The sequence below is a fragment of the Drosophila bipectinata genome, chromosome 2L, assembly GCF_030179905.1.
Source record: "Drosophila bipectinata strain 14024-0381.07 chromosome 2L, DbipHiC1v2, whole genome shotgun sequence".
In the NCBI taxonomy this organism is placed as follows: domain Eukaryota; kingdom Metazoa; phylum Arthropoda; class Insecta; order Diptera; family Drosophilidae; genus Drosophila; species Drosophila bipectinata.
In genome coordinates, this window is record NC_091736.1 from 24,792,347 (window position 1) to 24,816,004 (window position 23,658).

A 23,658-nucleotide genomic window follows, 5' to 3' on the forward strand; every position below is an offset into this window, starting at 1 on the left:
AAGCTAGAGAACCGGTGGCGACCAAATGCAAATCTATCTTTTGAACAGAGCAGAAATGACAAATTGCCGTACTGGAAAAACTACGTCCCTGATCTGCAATGAGAATTCCTGATCTGCAAACCCATCAGAAAAGGGATTTTCAACAATGATATTAGTGATCTTAATACCTTAGTACAACTCTCTGAGTCTAGCCACAGGGTATGGGACAAAGAAACAAACTTCGCGGACTGTATGCCACGGGATGTCGACCCTCGGTATGGAATGAAATTTGGATTGTACCCTACCAGATGGGAGCTTTGACAATCCTCATTTCATACAGTTGTCGACAAATGTTCGAAGGTACTTGGAAATCTTGTCAAACCAATAGTATTCGTACATTTTCTCAAAGGTTTTCTCTCAACCAAGGTCTATTTTAATAGACTCGTGTACATTATTTGTGGCTAACCACCTAAATGGCTTTGGAATAAAAGAGAGACAACGAGTTTTCCCATTTCTTTGAATTTTCCTATAAAGTGTTCCTGCCCTTAATTCGCAAGTTTTGGCCAAGACCTCAGAAAGGAGGACTTTAGAAACGTTACGCTATAAGGAAATAATAGAAGACGTTTCTTCGTCTCGTTGCTGCACAGCTAACAACCAATTGTCACTAAACTCTGTCAAATGTTTTTCCACTGGAATTTCGGGAAGAAAATCTACTTGAGGAATTATAAACTGCAAGTCTTTCGTATGAGCTATACGAATGGTAACGCGATTCCGCTGACGAAGTCCGTTTTCGATAATTCGTGTTTTGTGTTTGATTTTGTGCTACAAAATTTCGCCATAGCCATCAGCACTCGCATCTGTATAAAAAAAATTGTGGATCGAAGACAGTAAGAACATTAGTTAGGATAGAATTTAATTTTGTCGAATTTGCTCATGTTCCAATTTCCATACAAATTACATACTTTTTTAAGTTAGAGTATATGGGGGTTAGTAACTGTGAAAACTTTGGTACATACTGACGAAAATACGAAGCCAGTCCACAAAATTGTCTCAGTTGAGTCACAGTTGAGATTGCGGAGGCGGTAAATCTATAAGAGTATTTTCTTAGGATTCCTAGGATTTCTTATTTTCCTAGGGTTCGGACGAAGTTCATCTGCTCTAACTTCGATGCACAAATATTTGACACAAGATTTAAGAAAGGAAAAGGCCGAATTTACTAGTCATATGCGAGGCTAAAGCTCTCGATAATGGAGAGGGCCCGACCAAGACATTGCAGAGCTAAAACTTTCTAAAGAAAGGCCCGTTGAGTCAAGTGGCCGAGAGAGAGTCGGCTTACCACCAACTAAGCGCTTTGTACAAACTCAAGACTAAATAAGTAAACATTACACTAAACATTACATAAAATTATTGAAACATTATTCTTAAGCCGCTGTGCTGCTACCTGGCCAGACAAACATTTTTTGATGTTGAAAGATTATCCTGCTTCGGCGAGTGCTTGTAAAGTTATTTGTAGTCTGTTGAAAGCTTCCTCCTTTGTACGTGCATCTATCATTACATCATCTATGTAAACCAGGTTGGAGAAAAACGCACAAATGTTTAAAATTTGAGTATATGCTTAGCACCTAAATACTATGAGAGCAGAGCATTCACTAAGCGAAAAAAACGTAGTTTTTATACACATGCATAGGGTATTAAACCTTGTTCAAAATGGTGCAACGCAGTGAAGAAGACATCTCCAACCCTATAAAGTATATATATTCTTGATGAGGATCAACTCCTGAGTTGATATGAGCATGTCCGTCTGTCTGTTTCTACGCGAACTATTCTCTCAGTTTTAGCTATCGAAACTCTGCACACACCCTTCTTTCCTTTGCACGTAGTATATAAGTCGGAACGGACGAGATCGGCCGACTATATCCTATAGCTGGCATATAACTGATTGATCAGAAATAGTATAACTTTTGTGTTTTTAGAGTTAGAGAGTTCAAATCTTACACGAGAGCTATTTTTGACAAAATAATACGACATGCCAAGTGTCATAAGGATCGGCCGACTATATCTTATAGCTGCCATTTAACTGGTTCATCGGAAATGGTTTAACCTTGCTCTTTTTATTTTTGGCAACCAAATTTCATACGACCGACTACATCCTATAGCTGCCATATAACTGATTGATCGGCAATGACCCAACTTTCATGCATGGAAATGGTATTTGGTAAATTATTTAAGCTGCTAAATTAGTAATAGTTTTTTTTATTAGCTAAAGTATGGAGATATCGCCTTAGTTGGTCGCAAGCTTTAGCTTTGGGACTTTATTTTGGGGCTGATTTTCATTGAAAAACATCAATGACCAAAAGATCCCTTTGAATTACAGAAGGCGCATTTTAAGACCAAAAGGCATAGCCAAGTATTCCACCTGCCCTTCTCTAATATTGGGATCTGATAGAAGCCACTTGCCATTTCAATACTCGGAAAAAAGCACCACTCATCCTGGCTATCTAGTCAGATAAAAGTGGCAACTGGTACTTGTCGGAAACAGTATTGGTTTTAAGCTCCCGATAATCAATATACAGACGGTTTGTACCATTTTTCTTATAAATAAGTTACAACGAACTCTCGAAAGAGGAGGAACTGGAACTTATTATGTTTTCATCCAACAGTTTTTTAATGGAATGTCTAACCTTTTCTTTTTCTTCCACACTCAATCGGTAATGGCGCCTGTGTGGTACCGTTTATGAAAGGATTTGAATACCCAGATTTTGGAATATACAGATTTGGAACTTGGACTCGTATGATTACCGCGTAGATCAAGCTTGTGTCAAAATTTTACCAAGCCTACTCACGCCTCCAACACATAAGTCTGGTTGTAGTGCCAGTTTATTAACTTTTTTGGGAATTCAGCCAAATCGGACAATTTATAGAGGAGTTATAGACTTTTTATAGATGGCGAGGGAGATGAGCCCCACACCTGTCTGTAAAGACGTGGGGTAGTTTCAGGGGAGCGACAAGGTTGTGTCCGGTGGCGATGAATGGTCGGTGGAGCTGTTCAAGTCGGTGGTACAGGGCCTCGTGGCGGCGCCAAACTTGTTTCGCTAAGCCAGTGTGACGTCCCTTGTACGCCCTAAGCGAGGATATAGATTTTATCATCCATCTTAGGAGCCGATTCAGATCTTCCACAGCTGCAACCAGCACCTTCTCACGGGCGTTTGGCGAAGGTTGACCAAATGGAGGGACCGGCAAACCAGTCAACCCTCAATTTAAATAAAAGTCTTTTGCTCCCATTAAGTCCGCTCACAAGGAGCAAAACTTTGACTTAAACTTCGACGCTCACAAGGAGGCGACTCCGGAAGAGACGCAAATATGAAATAGCAAAGATCCCAAATGAACTGGGTTTCAAGATTAAGGCAGAAATTAGCAGATGTCTCAACGGATTCTGTAAATAATCCTCCACCGTTGCTAGGCAGGCTTGGGTTGCTCCTCCTTGTAGGTGATGAGCGATGTTTGGATCCCTGGCGGTTGCCGAGGGAATTCCCTTCTATGACGGGAATTACGATGGGAGCACTTACTCCGTTGTCACGGCCCTTGAACGCGGTGACCAATTCAACAAAATGAATTTACTGTTTTACGGCTATGCCGGAGATTTGACGCCGTGTCAGCAGTTTGGCCAGAGCGAGCTCTTAAATCATCGGAAATTGCCGCTGCTCGGTTAATTTCAGTTAACTTATATACAAAAACCTATCTACTTTTTAAAAGCTCAAAGCCAGAAATGTTCAAAAACACCAGAAAAACCAACTGGTTTCAATATTTTCAAGTTCTTGGGAACAATATTGCATCTCAGTCACCAGACAATCCGCGAACCGTAGAAAGTTTTAACCCTCTGGTGCAGCATTTCACTCAAGCCACATTAAAAAACTGCCATCCGAATAGCGAAGCGATCCTCATGAAGCTCCTCTGCTCGGACACAAAAAAAATAGCGGAAGCTGTAAGGCTTAGGAAAATCCTATCCCAATTAGCCACAGCCCTGGGCTATCTCAAAAAAGGAGGCGCTTGGACTTCGACAAGTGGGGAATCTCTAGCTATGCCGCATGTATACATTTTCCTGGATGCCTTCCAGAAACAGATATTGACCAGAAACCGCTACACTGAGAAATTCACAGCTTTAAGCTGTACAAATCAGCGGGTCCTGAAAGAATCATACCCGCTCAAATCCAACAAGCGGGCATAGTTGCCATGAACTGCCTCTCAAACATCATTAATAGATCTACGACCTTAGGAAAATTTTCACATCCGGTGAAGATGTGATCCTAAGTAGATCTCTTGCTTTAAACCCTAGAAAGAATCATATGCCTCCATCTAAGATCCACTCTTAGCCCAACCCTATCTTAATCACAATATTTTCACAAAAATGGTAAATTCACAGAAACTGCCCTACATTCGCTCATCTCAAGGATAGAAAGAGCAACCTCTCATTATAAATATACCCTCGTGAACTTCTAGTCAAGTCAAGTCATTTATGAAAAGAGTAAGCAATAACGGGCAAAGATGACTTCCTTGAGGGACGCCAGGTCCGGACCAGACGACAACGTATGTTTTCAAATAAGACTCTTTGTGTTCTTCCATCTACAGTAGCGAGCAAAAGTAAGTGCATGTTCGCGAAACTGACTTTCGTCACCCATAAAAACCAAACGGTACGAGATAATCAAAGTAATTTTTTTTATGTTTACCATTTTATTCATAACAAGTGCGAAAAAGAAGAATATCGTATAAGGTTAATTCTAAAACTTAGAAAGAAACAAGAAAGAAAAGCTAACTTCGGGCGGAGCCGAAGTTGATATACTCTTGCAATTAAAACCGGATATATATCGCAAACATCGGATATAGTAAGCCGTTCCTTATGAGTATATGATAATATAACCCAATTATTTTAATAATAATTAAAATAATTGTTAAATATTTATTATATATATAATTATAAATATATTATATATATATAATTAAATATTTATTTTAATAAAAAATCTAAAAAAAAGTTCAAAACTTCTATCTTCAAAAATACCAAAGTTGGTATTTCTACCAAAAACCATTTCCTATCGTTCAGTTATATGGCAGCCGAAGTTGATATACCCTTGCAATTAAAACCGGATATATATCGCAAACATCGGATATAGTTAGCCGTTCCTTATGAGAATATGATAATATAACCCAATTTATTTTAATAAACAAGAAAGGAAAGCTAACTTCGGGCGGAGCCGAAGTTTATATACCCTTGCAGTTAAAACCGGATATATATCGCAAACATCGGATATAGTTGGCCGATCCTTATGGGAATAGGAATATATACTCCAATTTATTACAATACAAAATCTAAAAAAAGTCCCAAGCTTCTATCTTCAAAAATACGAAAGTTGATATTTCTATTAAATACCATTTCCGATCGTTCAGTTATATGGCAGCTATAGGATATAGTCGGCCGATCCTAATGAAATTTGGTAGGTTGGATCAACTGAAAATAAAAAATAGAGTCTGTACTAAATTCCAGCTTGCTATCTTCAAAAACACGAAAGTTGGGTCATTTCCGATCGTTCAGTTATATGACAGCTATAGGATATAGTCGGCCGATCCTTATGAAATTTGGCATGTCGTATTATTTTGCCAAAAATAGCTCTCACCTAAAATTTGAACTCTCTAACTCTAAAAATACCAAAGTTATACCATTTCCGATCAATCAGTTATATGGCAGCTATAGGATATAGTCGGCCGATCCGGGCCGTTCCGACTTATATACTGCGTGCAAAGGAAAGAAGGGTGTGTGGAAAGTTTCAAGACGATAGCTTTAAAACTGAGAGACTAGTTTGCGTAGAAACAGACAGACGGACAGACGGACATGCTCATATCAACTCAGGAGGTGATCCTGATCAAGAATATATATACTTTATAGGGTCGGAGATGTCTCCTTCACTGCGTTGCACACTTTTGGACAAAATTATAATACCCTCTGCAAGGGTATAAAAATGTAAAAAAAGTTCAAAGCTTCTATCTTCAAAAATACCAAAGTTGGTATTTCTACCAAAAACTATTTCCGATCGTTCAGTTATATAACAGCTATATGATATAGTCGGCCGATCCTTATGAAATTTGGTACGTCGGATTATCTGACCTAAAATAGAATTTGTACGAAGTAAAAGATTTCTTCTTTATCAACACGAAAGTTGGATATTTCCGATCGTTCAATTATATGGCAGCTATAGGATATAGTCGGCCGATCCTAATGAAATTTGGTAGGTTGGATCAACTGAAAATAAAAAATAGAGTCTGTACTAAATTCCAGCTTGCTATCTTCAAAAACACGAAAGTTGGGTCATTTCCGATCGTTCAGTTATATGACAGCTATAGGATATAGTCGGCCGATCCTTATGAAATTTGGCATGTCGTATTATTTTGCCAAAAATAGCTCTCACCTAAAATTTGAACTCTCTAACTCTAAAAATACCAAAGTTATACCATTTCCGATCAATCAGTTATATGGCAGCTATAGGATATAGTCGGCCGATCCGGGCCGTTCCGACTTATATACTGCGTGCAAAGGAAAGAAGGGTGTGTGGAAAGTTTCAAGACGATAGCTTTAAAACTGAGAGACTAGTTTGCGTAGAAACAGACAGACGGACAGACGGACATGCTCATATCAACTCAGGAGGTGATCCTGATCAAGAATATATATACTTTATAGGGTCGGAGATGTCTCCTTCACTGCGTTGCACACTTTTGGACAAAATTATAATACCCTCTGCAAGGGTATAAAAATGTAAAAAAAGTTCAAAGCTTCTATCTTCAAAAATACCAAAGTTGGTATTTCTACCAAAAACTATTTCCGATCGTTCAGTTATATAACAGCTATATGATATAGTCGGCCGATCCTTATGAAATTTGGTACGTCGGATTATCTGACCTAAAATAGAATTTGTACGAAGTAAAAGATTTCTTCTTTATCAACACGAAAGTTGGATATTTCCGATCGTTCAATTATATGGCAGCTATAGGATATAGTCGGCCGATCCTTATGAAACTCGGCATGTCGTATTCTTTTGCCAAAAATAGCTCTCGTGTAAAATTCGAACTCTCTTACTCTAAAAACACAAAAGTAATACCATTTACGATCAATCAGTTATATGGCAGCTATAGGATATAGTCGGCCGATCCAGTCCGACTTATATACTTTGTGCAGATGAAAGAAGGCACACACGCAAAGTTTCAAGACGATATCTTTAAGACTGAGAGACTAGTTTGCAATCCTCAAACCATTATGTTTCCTCCACCATGTTTTACAGTTTGCTATACATGGTGGCTTTGAAGACGTTCACCGGGCTTGCGCCAGCAGTATTGCTTTCCATCTGATTGAAAACGGTTAAACTTGGATTCATCCGACCAGATAACACGTTTCCAATCTTCAGTAGTCCAGTTTTTGTAGTCTTTAGCAAATTTCAAACGTGCTTTAACGTTCTTGTCAGATAAAGCAGGTTTGCTTTTTTTTACGCTTACAACTTGTCTTTTCGCATTTTAAACATCATAAGTCGAGCATCTGAGTCTGTCAATAATTTTTGTCGCCCTTTGACTAGTGGTTTGGGAGTCATATTTCGCCTCTTTCGAGCTGCAATCACGGCAGATTGGCTTATTCCGAGCCTTTCGGATATAGTTCGTGAAGAAGAGCCCTTCCCAGTGAGGCACACAACACTGTTTTCAATTTCTGGAGATATTTTTCTCATTTTAATATCAAAAATCAGAAATTTCCTATTTTAAAAGGCACTAATAGAGAAATCAATGTATGATTCGCACGCAACAAGTTTTAAACTGCACTACGACTAATAAGAATAGCATAGAAAACAATTCTCAAAAGAAAATTGCCTGGTAATACTGATAAGAAAGGTTGATTTTTTTACGATATTGTTTCTTTTTCGCATTTGTTATGAATAAAATGGCTAACATAAAAAAATTTACTTTGCTTGATTATCTCGTTCCGTTTAGTTTTTATAGGCAACGAAAGTCCGTTTCGTGAACATGCTGACACGGAGAGATGATCGAAGAGCAAACGTGTTGCAAATGAGCGGTAATTAATTTTTCAAATTACTTTGGAATTTCCAACAATTTAAAGATGCCTCTGTAGTTGGCAGCATCGGACTTTTCCCCTTTTTTATGTAGGGGAATTTTGAAAGATACCTTCCACTTAAGGGGAAAAATCGAGGTTTCCAAAGATAAGTTGAAAAGATGAGGTTTGCACAGAGACCAGGCTCAGCCTGGTACTCCATTGGGGCCTAGTGAATAAATGGGTTTGACCCTTAGAAGATCAGATAATAAGAATTTTCGTAAATTTGTAAACAACGTCTTTTTTTCGTCCCCCTAAATGTTAAGAGGGGGATTAAATAATTAATTTAGTTATACTCTTCCCAACAGTATGTAGGCTGTGAGCGTAACGTATCGTACATTAATGTGGCGTAATGGCGTAATGAATCACAATCGCACGAGATGAACGTAATCAAGAGGCACGAGAAAAACGTAATCAACAAAGACAACTGCACAACTGACAACAAAGTTACAAAAAGAAGAATTGACCAACAAGGAAAACAAGTTCATCGAGTATTTACATCAGGGTAATTTTTTTTACTAGCATTCCAGTACGAGCCTGATGTTGAATATTCTGCTATATTCTGATTATTGGTACTTGTGAGTACTTTGGAAAAGGAATGCCTGTATTGCCTGAAAATTTAAAAATGAGCCAGTTGAGCCAGTTGATTAGCAACACTATCAGGAAAGTACAACTACACGAAATTGAAACACCACCTGAACCATTGCGCGGTTTACTTCTCGGTACAGATCCAGATTCTACCCTGTTCCTGAAGTCAATTCGTACATTCAATTCATGCTTCCAAATGACATAGAACAACACAAAAGTAAACAATATTGCTGCAAACGGTCAACATTTCAAATCCACGTTCAAAATCAAAGACCAAGTGTATCACAATGTGGGTCATTGCTGCCAATTGCTGCCCATGCCAAAAGAATCTCATCAATTTTTACAAATCTACCTTATGGGCGGCGAGGACTTCACAAGTGCACTCGTCAATCGTGTGGATGCACGTTGCGACTACCATAATCTCAATTCACCGTTTGCCAGGCGTATCGTCGGCGAGCTGGACACTCTGTTAAATGAGCACAATGATTTTTTGAAATTATTCAAATCACACATGCACAAGCTACAGTGACAATCACGCTATTATCATCAATCCTGCTAGAACACCATCTGGAGAGCATTGACGAAATCAGACGTTGCTGAAATCATGGTTCGCCATAGAGCTACGCGACAAATTTTGATTGGAAGAAGAAATAATGATTTTCAGTTCATTAGTGACACCCTCCGTTTATATGACGCCCTCCAATTTCCGTTAATTTTTTGGAAGGGACAAGACGGGTATTGCGTTAATATTAAACAACGCTATCCCGTAACAGGTAATTAAATTATTTGTAAGAACATAATTTATGTATTTCTTAAGAATCAAACTTCTATTAATTTTATTCTTTACTATCTGCCCAGCCCGGCTTCGCCCGGGTTCTGTTTTGTTTTAGGGTCCGTTATAGTATGTATAGGATATTAGAAGGCATCATATGATCGATATGTTTCAGACACACGCTGAAGTTGATCCTTACGCCTATGTGAAACAATGTCTCGGTTTTCTAAATTTTCTCCTACGACGACAATAGCCACTTCATCAATTTTTGGCGCATTAAAACGTCCAGCATGTTGTCCTGCAGGCGTCTTATCGGCTCTGATGACAATTTTATGATTATCTGATGGCATGCGGTCTAATGCAGTTGTGAATAATGCAACTAATTCATTGTGTTAATAAAAAAATGTTTGAAGTTGTTCCACAATATATCTTTTCACCGAGTTGTTATGTGCACAACGCTGATCGACTTTTCTTGTTGAATTGCCTATAAAATATATTTGCGAAAATTTCTAGTCTTCATCAGGCACTGGCAATAAGAAGGTTCCTTATATGATATATTTGACCCTGAATCTGCGAGAATATAAATATTTATTTAGGTAATTGTAGAGCAAATTGTTTGCCATTATACATACTTACCTTGAAAATAGGTTAAAAATTGTCTCGAGTAACTTTTGTTGCGCCAAGTGACGTCGTTTGGAAGCCTTTATTGTGTTGCTGGATATGAGTCAAAAAATGAATGGAATCTGGCCCATTTCCGGAAACAAATGAATGTGGTGGCTCTAGTGGTGGTACCAACGGCGTCAATTTGACTTGGCCGCTGGCGCAACACAATCCAGGGGCTTATTTTTTGAATTTTAATGCATTGCAATGTGGACACACAATATTCATTAGTTCAATAGCAACAATTTGCTCTGAACTGTTATCAATTGCCACATAATAACTAAATGCAGCTCTGTGGAGATTAAACACATTTCTATGTTAATTTCGATTCGGTTGAAGTTCATTTCGAGCTTCGCGTTGCTCATCAGCTCTTATATATATTTGACTTGCCGTATTTCGAGTTTTGCGGCTTAAGTTTGTACGTCTGGTTGCTGGCATTGTTGGTTTCTTGTATTGGTTTCTGTGTAGTCACCAAAAGTTACCAAAAAACGATATGAAGTGAAGTGAACTTACCGTGACTAACAAACACTTATTAGCAAACAAATAACTTCTTAGTCTTTAAAACAAACGAACTTAATGTGTTGTCACTAAATATCAACCAATTTTTAAACGCAACCATAATAATCATAACGGAACCCAACCAGTCCCAAGCCAGTTTGATTTGCTTGTGTATAGGAAATAGAAAAGGGCTGTTTTTATGGTTTTCGCGGCCACTTAAGAAGGATTTTCTTGATATTTTTTTTCTGTAAGTACATTGTAGAGAGTATTAGAAAACTACAAAAAAAAAATCAGCCAAATCGGTCAATCTGTTTTCATGTGATGTTGTGACAATGGAAAACGGGTTTCATTTATATATATATATTATTACAGGAGCCGAAACAAATAAGAACGTTAGCTCGAAGGACGCGGCCGTACAACATCATTTTACGATTTCGTGAGCTTTGTCAACAATTTATGGTCGACATGTATGTGAAGATAGAGAGTGAACGACTACGATACTTGCGACATAATCAACAAAAGCTGCGTACGGAAGAATATAGATGCTATTGCGTACAAGGCTGACACGGCTGAAATTGGTAACTCTGTTATCTTACCATCGTCGTACTTAGGTAGCCCACGTCACATGCAAGGATACATACAGGATGCTATGACTATCGTGCGTGTATATGGAGGACCGCGTCTTTTCATAACGTTCACATGTAATCCAAAGTGGCAAGAGATTATATAATGTCTGTAACCAGGACAAAATACAATACATCGTCTTGACATAACAGCACGTTTGTTGAAACAAAATTTAAAGACAATAATTATTTACTTTATTACCAAATTGCTTACCAACAAATTACCAATTTATTGCTTAAATTATTTGCAACGCTTTTGATTATAAGTTTTTCCCCACATTCATAGTTAACAGGTATTTTTATTGAATTAAAAAATGTTTTCTATAAAAAAAAGGGCAAAACAACGATTGCCGTGGTTGGCTAGTTTAATTAAATAATTTCTAAAATTTTTTATAAATAAGAGATATTGCCCAGCCCTTCCCAAGCATGCGAAAGTTAAACAAAAAGTAATACTTCATGGGTTGGGGTAGTCTTTCCTCGTTTTTGCACAGTTGATTTAAATTTTTTGGTGGCGAAAAAAGTTTTTATACAACAACAGTTCTTTAAATCTTAAATAAACAAAACATTTTAATTCATTTTAATAAAATAATACATAATCTTCATGGCTTAAATAAGAACTGAATAAGTACCTCATGAAATGTCACCGCAAAAACGTCTTGCAAAATGTAACCTTTGATTTTGAAATGTCTGTTATTTTAAAAATACCAAATAACTACCAACGTACCATCAAAAATACCAAAATTGGGTCGAAAGCTTTAAAACTGAGCTTGCAACAGACAGACTGACGGTCAGACGGAAAGCCGGACACATGTATATACTTAAAAATAAATATACCAAAAAATATAAATTGGTGTTGTGTAATAATGTTGTTGTTGGTTATCCCTCGCTGCAGTCGGTGATGCCGCAAACGCTGGAGATATGTTGTAAGATAATTACCCCTGGCGGTTGCCGGGGGGTGTTGCTACTCCTTGTAGGTAGTGGTTGAGATCCCTGGCGGTTGCCGAGGGAAGATCCGTTCTGTGACGCGAGTTATGATGGGAGCACTTGCCCCGTTGTCACTGCCCTTGAGGCGCGGTGACCAATTCAACAAATGAATTTACAAGTTAACGGCAGTGCCGGAGATTGGTTTTATGGTGCTCTTTATTGTATGAGACTCTGAAACAAACTGAAACTTAAAGCTAGCAAAAAGTATTTCATAGCGGCCACGCAAATGTGCAGTGCTTGCCGCTATGCATGGGCTTCCAGCCAGACGCTATGTCAGCAGTTTGGCCAGAGCGAGCTCTTAAGGGGAGGGTAAGGTATTAAATTTTTTTTTTTTTTCATTTTTTTTTTTATTTTTTAAATTGAATGCATAATATCTGAAGAATATTGTGTCAAAATTTCAAGTCAAATTAAGCAAAATTGACGAAGTTATTAGTTATTGACGAAGTTGCTTGCAAACGTTTTACACTGGATTTTTTTGTGTTTAAAACTTTAAAGCGTTTTTCCCACAACTCACGTTTTCAAAGTCGGTGCCCCTCATAACTTCAAAACTACTGCACCGATCCTTTTGAAATTGTAAACACCATTTCTGTACATATTTTACGAGGTAACGCTGTCGAGTTTTTTTTTTTTTTGTTCATAATTTTGATTTTGCAATGACAAATTAACCGATTTTTTCCCAAAAAATTGAGTTTTTCACTTCAAAGTCTTCGGAAAAATTAAAAAATTGCAATTTTCAAAAAACCTTTACAGCGTTACATGGGGCGAACTATTATCTAACGAATGAATTTTCATTTTTTGATTACAAACGATCCAGCACCGAGTTATGAGGGGCACCGCAATTCAACTTTTTTTGGCGACACGTCCGGACAATTGCTACCATTGCCATATTTTTTAAATATTTTTTTGTAAAAATTTTATTTATCATTCTTCTAATGTCATACTTTAATATAGCGTTGGTTGAATAAATAAATTTTAACTGTGTCGTCAGGAAAATAAAATCACAAAAACATGGCTTTTTTCGCATGATTTGACCTTACCCTCCCCTTAAATAATCGGACATTGCCGCTGCTTGGTTAACTTCAGTTAACTTACCTTATATGGTTGGAGATGTCTACTTTATTGCGTGGCACATTTTTGATCAAAATTATTATACCTCTTCAAACGTATAAAAATATAAACTCTATGTTGGAGAAAAGAGCTATGTTGGAATAGGACATAATTTCATCCATATATCGTTGTTCGAACTCCTGGCTTCTTTCAGGTTGATTCATGCTTGTTTTTTGTTTTTGAACGGGGTGTTTCCCCCCGGCCCGGACTTCTGAGAGAGGCCCGGATTTTTGGCGAACACTCAAATAAACTGTGTACAAAAAAATTCTCCGCGATATTTTGAAGAAATGGAGCCCGAGAAATGGTCATTGATAAATTATCAAATTATAATTTTATTATAGATTTTAACACAGTTTTATTCAGGATTAATGAGACAATATTGATATTTATCAAAAATGATACCATATTTTGGAAGTTGCACCGAAAAAATGTCCAAAAAGTCCAAAAAACACGAACGAAATGACAAAATGTCAGTTTCTTGTGTATAAATTGTATCCTTTTTGTGAAATAAATTGAAGATCTATTTTTTTTTTCAAAAGCTACAACATTTAACTATTGAAAAACGTGAAAATTGCGTGCTTAGGAATTTTTAAGAGCAAAAAAGACCGAAAACCCGTTTTTATACCCTTGCAGAGGGTATTATAATTTTGTCCAAAAGTGTGCAACGCAGTGAAGGAGACATCTCCGACCCTATAAAGTATATATATTCTTGATCAGGATCACCTCCTGAGTTGATATGAGCATGTCCGTCTGTCCGTCTGTCTGTCCGTCTGTCTGTCTGTCCGTTTCTACGCGAACTAGTCTCTCAGTAGTCTCAACTTTGCACACATCCTTCTTTTCTTTGCACGCAGTATATAAGTCGGAACGGCCCGGATCGGCCGACTATATCCTATAGCTGCCATATAACTGATTGATCGGAAATGGTATAACTTTGGTGTTTTTAGAGTTAGAGAGTTCAAATTTGACATGAGAGCTATTTTTGGCAAAACATTACGACATGCTAAATTTCATAAGGATCGGCCGACTATATCCTATAGCTGCCATATAACTGAACGATCGGAAATGACCCAACTTTCGTGTTTTTGATGATAGAAAGCTGGCACTTGGTACACATTCTATTTTTGGTCAGTTAATCCGATCTACCAAATTTCATAACGATCGGTTGACTATATCTTATAGCTGACATATAACTGAACGATCGGAAATGGTATTTGGTAGAAATATCAACTTTCGAATTTTTGAAGATAGAAGTTTGGGACTATTTTTTAGATTTTTTATTTTAGTTAATTAGTTTTATTATGATGTAATCATAAGGATCGGCCGACTATATCCTATAGCTGCCATATAACTGAACGATCGGAAATGACCCAACTTTCGTGTTTTTGAAGATAGTACATAAGATAGTGAAACTTAGTACATATTCTATTTTTGGTCAGCTAATCCAACCTGCCAAATTTCATTAGAATCGGCCGACTATATCCTATAGCTGCCATAGAACTGAACGATCGGGAATGGTTTTTCGGTTTGCAATATATATCCGATTTTAACTGCAAGGGTATATCAACTTCGGCTCCGCCCGAAGTTAGCTTTTCTTTCTTGTTTCTAAATAAATCAAGATTTTGAGGGTGTTAGAAAAAATTTCAAATTATATACTATTATACTATATTCGATTTAATAAACAACTCCTTCTAGGTCTCTTCAAAAGTTCCAAATCACTGTTGCACTGTGTATTTATAGACTATACATTAACAAAAATCAACATAATTTTCGTTATTTTCAAAAATATTTTTTATTATATGGAGGCCCGTAAGTTGTACCCCCTGGGCCCGAAAATCCCTCTCGTCGGGCCTGCATACAAGTATACATTTATTGCTAGCGAAAAAATGTGCAGTGATATACATACATACGTATGTATGTGTTTTAATAAGGTGGTAAGTTTTCTTTACCGTTTTCGTTTATTAAAACCTGTTTCATGCTACATACATATGAATATGTTATTTCTTGTGCTTATAAATGAAAGCTGGTACAAGTTTATATGTACTTACAGCTGTGTTCATGAAAATAGCAGTGCTCATGAAATAAATGTTAAAGATCAAAAAATCGTAGTTTTAACACCAAAATGGGAAAAATTTGGTTTTCATCCACATAATATATTTATTTTTAAATATGTTATCATTTGTTTCAGTCAAATTACTGAATTTTTTTTGAAAGTATAGATAATAACAAAATAATATCGACAACATTTGGTGTTCATAAAAATAGCAGTGTTACCAAAAAATAACTAAAAAATTCGTCAAATCTTAAAAATAACTTAATACAAATAACAAAAATGATAAATATAAACCAATATATTGTCGTAAAGCCTTTATTGGGTATAACAGCTTCACACCTACGTGGCAAGGAGTCCACCAAGTCCTGGCAACGCTTGAGGGGAATCTGGGCCCACGCGTCCTGTACAAACTGCCAAAGATGCGGCTTTGAAGTCGGGGACTTCTTTGCCACATATCCCTTGATGTCCCCCCATATATTTTAAATCGGATTTAAGTCCGGGGACGGAGCTGGCCACGACATTGCATCAATGTTTTGTTCACTAACCCAATTCTTAGCAAATTTGCTGGTATGTTTTGGATTGTTATCCTGCTGGAATGTCCATTTTAAGGGCATATCTCACTGTGCATAAGAAAACACAACTTTTTTGAGTATGTCGACAAAGACGCAAATAAAAAGCAAATCTTCCAAATTTTTTTTTACTTTTCCTATCTCTATATCCCATTTTACAAAATAATGATCAAGCGACCAACTAAAGAAAAGGAAAATGGAAAAATTACCGTTCCTTCACTTCGTTTCTATTGCACTGCTATTTTAATGAACACAGCTGTACATACATACATGTACATGTATGTGTATCAATAAGCGAAGCTGTGGTTATTTACGTAAATCTTATCATATGTAAAGCAAAAGCATTTAAAAATTGATCGCGCCTTTACATTTTATTTCAATAATGTTGACGTATACGTTCGCTTTGATAGTTTCTATCACAACAGTTAATTGTAGCCCAATATTAAATGAATATACAAATGGAAGCCCTAGGCTAAATACTTTATTGAATACAAAAACCCATAAGCATCTAGATGGGAACTCGAGGCAGCTGCATTTTGACAGCCGAAAAGATACCACTACAACCAATTTCATCCGACTCTTCCTTATGCGTTTTATTTACGGAATCGCTGTTAATATGGGAATAGAAGATCGACTTGAAGATTCATTCAACGGATCGTTTTTGCCACCCAATGCTGATGAAGGTCTTGGAATTAGTGAATATAGTGATGACAACGGTGGTGAAATACTCTTAGGAAATTTATTTGATTACGATGATTAACTTTGACAAAGTTTTCTGAATAAATATGGCATTATGTTTTAATTAAGAATATAAAATATCGAATGCGAAATGTTTCAATTCATTAATTAAAAAAAAAGTTGATTTTGCCAATGATTTTAAGAAATATAATTATTTAAATTAAATAATCAATTTAATAAAATTATTTTATACGTATAAACATATATTTATATGTATATGGTATCTTACTTTTCCTGTCTCCTTTACTCTGTTGCGCACTTTTGACGCTAAAGTGGACAGCGTAGTCAATGAGGTATGTATCAGAGAACGGCAGCATGCCACTCTCACAATGAGTACACACGAAAAACACCGAGTATTTTAGGCACCCGAGTGTCTTTCATGCACGAAGTTTTGTGCATGAGTATTTACCATGCAAGAGAGTGCGGGTGTCTGGAAACACCCATGATTTCGGGTGCATGCCTTTTTTTACTCAGTAAGTTTCTTGTGGGTGGATCGCAGGCACACATAAAAAACGGATGGGTGTAAAAAAGGCACACAAAAAAGATCGACAAAAACAAGACAAGATAAACGATCGTTTTTGTTGCTATTGTATGTCTTGTAAAGCCGACTAAAAAATAAGGAAAAAATATGTTTTGCCAATATGCCAAAAAAAGTCGCATCCCAGTTATGTATTTATTATGTCCATTCTAAGTTCACATACATATACCCATTTTTTTCACCTCCTGTGGATTCCTTAACAGGTGCAGCACTTGTGCCTCGATAAATTTGATGTTTGCCTTTGGGTGAATTTAAACACTTTTTTACAAGTCCTACAAAATAGCCACCCATCCACTAAAGATGAATCACCTCGATGTATGTCACATAAAATGGTCCATATGACGCTTTTGCTTCTTTTCCGTTCGACAATCCTGTACTCGCCGGTTGCTATTTTTTGTCTTATGGTTTTAGCTTCACTTGGCATGTTATCTAATTGGGAACGAATTTACGACTGACTTGACAAGTAGTACAAAAATCTAAGGATCACTAATTTACTGCTACTTGCTACTTTTGGTAACCACCCACTAGTTCCATCGCTTACACCCATTGCTGACAGCTATTTTTACCCAAAGAGCTGTTAGGTGTCGATAGTCGCTGCAAGCGATGGCACGACGGGGCTAGGGATGGCACATCGGAGCAAATTGAATGGACCCGAGAAAGAAGAAGTCAGGACGAACCGGGCGGGATCCAACCGCTGTGATTGAAAGGAAAGCCGGGATCGAGGAGAAAAAAAAAGAAAAAAAAGGAGAGAGAACGGCAACAGGAGGAGGACACGTGGGAAAAAATTATTCAAAATTCCCAATCATTTTCTACGGAGCTCTAACTACATTTCGAAGAAAGAGGACTTGGAGCTCGTCAACCAACTGGAGCCACCCGAAGGCGAAAATTTCTGCAGAAAAGGAAATTGGTCACCCTTCCCGGGTGGCCCACAGGTTTTTTTTTTGGAAAATTAAAAAGTTAAAAAGTACCTGAAACCCTGTCCGTATTCCAGCGTAGATTATAAACTTATTTATTTAAATTATTTATTTGTTATTTATTTTTTTTTGTAATTAATCTATTAACTGTATTTGTCCCAAGGTGCCTTGGTTAGGTGTTATGTTAATTGATGTTTAATATTTAAGAGTACTATCCAATGAAAGTATAAAAGATGAAAAAAAAAAAATTGAATTAGAATGAAATATGAGTGATAAAATATAAAGGGGGGGAAGTGAAGACGCGTAATTCAGAATGTGATAGTGCAGATCGATTGTGATTATCCCACGGATCCAGGATTTGGACCAAGGAAGCCTGGACCCCACAATACCGTAGGTTCTCGTGTCCGCTGTGTTTTTTTTGTTTTGCTGATTTGATGAATGGTGTAACGTAGTCGTTTTTACTTTTGCTTGTTTGGAATTTATTTATTTTTTTTTTGTTGAATTAGTATATTATTATTTATTCACCGTATCTATTTTTTTTGTGAGGCTGTCTTTTGGGTTTTTCCAGGTGTTCCCATCCCAGTAGGTGTTAACGCGTGCTAGCCGGCGAAGTGAAAAATCCAAACAAGAAAAGAAACAGGCAGACCCTTACAGAGCAACGAAAGCAGCCGAGGAGAAAGAGATAAAGTGATCAAGTTCAAAAATGTAAAAATGCAAATCTCTTTTAAAACCATATATTTTTATGGTTAAAAAAAACTCCCACCTTTTTTTACTGACCCAAGTCTAGACTTAGTGCCACTTAGACGACAAAAAAAAAATACGATCGACATTCATGATTGTTGTGAATGATCCTTGCAGAGGGTATTATAATTTTGTCCAAAAGTGTGTAACGCAGTGAAGGAGACATCTCCGACCCTATAAAGTATATATATTCTTGATCAGGATCACCTCCTGAGTTGATATGAGCATGTCCGTCTGTCCGTCTGTCCGTCTGTCTGTCTGTCCGTTTCTACGCGAACTAGTCTCTCAGTTTTAAAGCTATCGACTTGAAACTTTGCACACACCCTTCTTTCCTTTGCACGCAGTATATAAGGCGGAACGGCCGGGATCGGCCGACTATATCCTATAGCTACCATATAACTGATTGATCGGAAATGGTATAACTTTGGTGTTTTTAGAGTTAGATTTCAAATTTGACATGAGAGCTATTTTTGGCAACACATTACGACATGCCAAATATCATAAGGATCGGCCGACTATATCTTATAGCTGCCATATAACTGAACGATCGGAAATGACCCAACTTTCGTGTTTTTGAAGATAGAAAGCTGGAACTTGGTACAGATTATATTTTTGGCCAGTTGATCCAACCTACTAAATTTTATTAGGATCGGCCGACTATATCCTATAGCTGCCATATAACTGAACGATCGGAAATGACCCAACTTTCGGGTTTTTGAAGATAGAAAGCTGGAACTTAGTACTGATTATATTTTCGATCATCCGACCTACCAAATTTTACAACGATCGGCCGACTATATCTTATAGCTGCCATATAACTGAACGATCGGAAATGGTATTTGGTAGAAATATCAACTTTCGTATTTTTTAAGATAGAAGTTTGGGACTTTTTTTAGATTTTGTATTGTAATAAATTGGTTTATATATTCCTATTCCCATAAGGATCGGCCAACTATATCCTATGTTTGCGATATATATCCGGTTTCAACTGCAAGGGTATATAAACTTCGGCTCCGCCCGAAGTTAGCTTTCCTTTCTTGTTTTTTTTTGTTATTTTATTTTCTTAGATTTTAGGTGTTAGCATTTATGTGTAATCACTGTTGTTTGTGCTGTTTTTTTTTTTGATTTTATTTTATTTTTTTTTTATTTATTTATTTTGCTGCTTATATTTTATTCAGGTCATTTCCACTGCTCATATACTTTTTTTAGATAATTATTATGCAGCTTGTAAATTTTGTAAAAGAAAGTGGCGCACATGATAACAACAATGATTATTAACAGTATATGTACTCAATATAGATTGATGTTGTTAGATTCTACCTTGTTGATGACATTGGCAGTGGAATTCACTGTTATTATGTCCAAAGTCATTTTGGTGGGTTTTGCATATTCTTTTATTTTATGTGTATAAAGTGTTTTATTAAAATTATTATGATCTTCTATTGAAAATTTACTTATCGCATTACTGCGCATTTAAATTAACATACTTCCTACCTAGTTTTTTGCATAGCTTTACGGGCTACACGTCTAATCGGGCAGAAAAAGTTCCGCTCAATTTTAAAAATTATATTATATTATATAAAAAAATATGCATCGTAGTGCAATCAAAAAAAAATATGCAACGCAGTGCATGGATAAAAAAAAATTTTGCTTCCAGCTTGGTTGGTTTCTCTTCCTTCCTTCCTTCTACGTCAGCTGGTCGTCGGCACGTCTTTTGAAGTTTTGGTAATTGCTTTGTGGATGAGGGTTTTGTAGCGTTTCATTAATTTTTCTTATTGGCACTGAGTCAGTGGAGGCAATTTTTGGGCGTTTATTATTTATTAATTTTTCTCGCAGAAAATCAAGTTCTGTCTGTAGTTTTTGGGCCGCAGCCCACGCGGGAGGTGGAGTATTTACGTAGAGTAGCCACTTTAGGTGTGCTACCAGTTTTTTTATCTTTTGCGCAACTCCTCCGCGTTTGCCCATTGCTTTCACTCTACTCACTCAAATTTTTTTCCGTCCGTGTATCCGTTTTAGTTTTTGTAGTCCTTCCTGTTTTCCAGTTCTGAGTATCCTTTATCCAAAGATTGCGTTGCAGGTCACGGTCGCCATGTTATATAATAATCCAGTCGTTCCTTTTTAGATTATATTTCGGGTCAATTTTGTTTAGTTGGAGCAGAAATGGTGCCGCTCGAACGATCGAAGTGTCTTTGTTCTTTTATTTATTTATTCATTATTAACAATTATCTGTTATTTCTATATTATTATAACTAAGAGTAAGGATAAGGATAAGAGTAAGGATAAATTAAGTTAAAAGATATTCCATAATTTTGGATTTAATTACATCTAGGGATAGTTCAGGGGACAATAAATGGGACAATGAGTTATAATTTTTACAAATTATTTCGTATTTCGTAATTTTACAATTTTTACGAAATGGATCGTGTTCCGCAAAATTATACCTAGAAATCGGTAACCAAAGGGGTCGGACGGATCTAGTTACTCTATTAGGCACAGAAAACATTAATTTTTCAAGAAGTACTTGAGAGTCAACCTGTCCAAGAATAAGCACATGAAGTAGCATAACCCCAGCACAAGTACGGCGGTCTTTTAAAGGAGGTAGGTTTAGTAGTTTTAACCGGCAATTATACGACGGGAGGGAAGTGGCAGTATCCCAGTTTAAGCTTTTTAACGCAAATAGCAGAAACTGCTTTTGGACTGATATAATCCTCCTTTGGTGAACAAAGTATTGCGGACTCCAAACGCTAGAACAGTATTCCAAGATAGGACGAACCAACGATACGTATAGAGTTTTAGTTGTGAAAGGATCATCAAATTCTTTAGACCAACGTTTGATAAAACAAGAATCTAAGACGTTATTCCCAAGAGAGTACGAAACGAAGTGAGGCACACTGCGATTGAACGTCATAACCTTACACTTAGACCAGTTAAGCAAAAGGAGATTGTTTGAGCACCACAAGAAGACTTCGTTAAGGTCTAGTTGCAGGTGCCTGTGAAGGAAATGGTCTGAGAAAGAAAGACATAACTTGACATCATCAGCATACATTAATGTAGTAGCATATTTTACAACACTAGGTAAATCGTTGACAAAAAGAACAAACAGAAGAGGTCCTAAGTGACTACCTTGTGGGACACCAGATGAAACATTTATAATCTGTGATGAACTGTTTTTAAACAAAACACGCTGCGTGCGGTTCGATAGATAAGAGGTCAACCACTGTACTATATGTGGAGAAAACCCCAAAAGACACAGCTTATGGTGGTTCACAGAGTCAAACGCTTTACTAAAGTCAGTGTACACCACATCAGTTTGCATGCGGCTCAGAAAACCTCTGTGGATAAACGACGTAAATTCTAGAACGTTAGTTGTGGTAGAGCGATGCTTGACAAAACCATGCAGTGAAGTGGAAATAATGCTATTACAAAAATGTTGCAGTTGGAAAGTAACCAGTTTCACAAGCAGTTTGGGAATCGCAGATAGCTTAGCAATCCCCCGGTAGTTCTCAATAAGTGCTTTAGAGCCTTTCTTATGAAGCGGAATAATAAAAGATTCATTCCATCTCTTGGGAAGACATGCCAGCTCCAAGGATAAGTTGAATAAGATAGTGAGAGGATAGCAAAGGATATCAGAACAGTACCTTAGAACACAGCTAGGAACATTGTCAGGACCAGCAGAGAATGATATATCTATTGTTGAAAGAGCTTCGAAGAGATCCTGAATTCGAAATTTGGAAAATTAAATGTTGTTTATATGTGGTAATTTATAAGGATAAGAAGAATTGTGGTTATATGAATCGGACGAATAGGTGGTTTGAAAAAATGACGCAAAGAGATTAGCAATACCTTGCTCAGAAGAATGTGAAATATTTCTATATGATAGGGAAGGAGGAAAAAGATTTGATTTACGTTTCATATTGACAAAAGAGTAGAAGGAGCTTGGATCATTTCGAAAGTTTACCTTACAATTCCTGATATACTGCTTATAGAGTTGATCGTTGAGAATAATAAACTGGTGTTTTTTTTTTTTTTTTTTTTTTTGTACCTGTCTTTCAGAATTTGGAAATGGCTTGTGCATCAATAAGAGCATCAGTTAGCATTCCTGTATTCATCATAAAGCTTAGAGGCCCAGACGACCGAGGGGCGCTCAAGAAACGATTTGTTAGAATATATTAAGTTATTTGTTAGTTATTAAGCTAAGAGGAGAAGAAGGACTCTTCGACTAAAGTTTCGAGTCCTTCTATTAGGAATGTTAAAATTTAAGCGTGTTAGTAAATGCTGGCAATCTACATACCCGTTAATAAGGTTATGCAGAAAAACTACACCGAGCATTGTCCTACGATTTGTTAAGCTAGGTAAGTTTATGAGTAAGAGTCTACTTCTATAAGATGGAAGTTGAAGATTTGCATCCCAGTTTAGACCTCTAAGTGAAAAAGTTAGGAAATTCTTTTGTACGGATTCTATGCGGTCCTGATGTACTCCATATTGGGGACTCCAGACACATGAACCGTACTCCAGTATAGGACGGACCAAAGAAATGAATAGTGTTTTGGTTATATAGGGGTCATTAAATACTTTTGACCACCTTTTCATAAAACCAAGGACTCCTTTAGCCTTATTAACCATTAAGGAAATATGGTCGGCAAATTTAAGTTTGATGTCTATTAGGATGCCGAGATCATTAACATGGGTTAATTTTTCTAAGGCAATCCCATTAATAGAATAAGTAGCTTGCAGAGGGCAAGAACGATAAAAAGACATAT

The 23,658-nt window shown here is 36.9% G+C and overlaps 2 long non-coding RNA genes across 2 annotated transcripts; one reads left to right on the forward strand and one right to left on the reverse strand.

Moving 5' to 3' along the window:
• Positions 1-9,907: 9,907 nt before the first annotated feature.
• On the reverse strand, positions 9,908-10,782 carry LOC138925928 (uncharacterized). Its single transcript, XR_011442167.1, has 3 exons — positions 10,650-10,782; positions 10,113-10,596; positions 9,908-10,046 (listed from the first exon to the last, which is right to left on the reverse strand). It is a non-coding gene; the product is annotated as an uncharacterized lncRNA (long non-coding RNA).
• Positions 10,752-11,407, forward strand: LOC138925929 (uncharacterized). Its single transcript, XR_011442168.1, has 2 exons — positions 10,752-10,881; positions 11,007-11,407. It is a non-coding gene; the product is annotated as an uncharacterized lncRNA (long non-coding RNA).
• Positions 11,408-23,658: the final 12,251 nt, after the last annotated feature.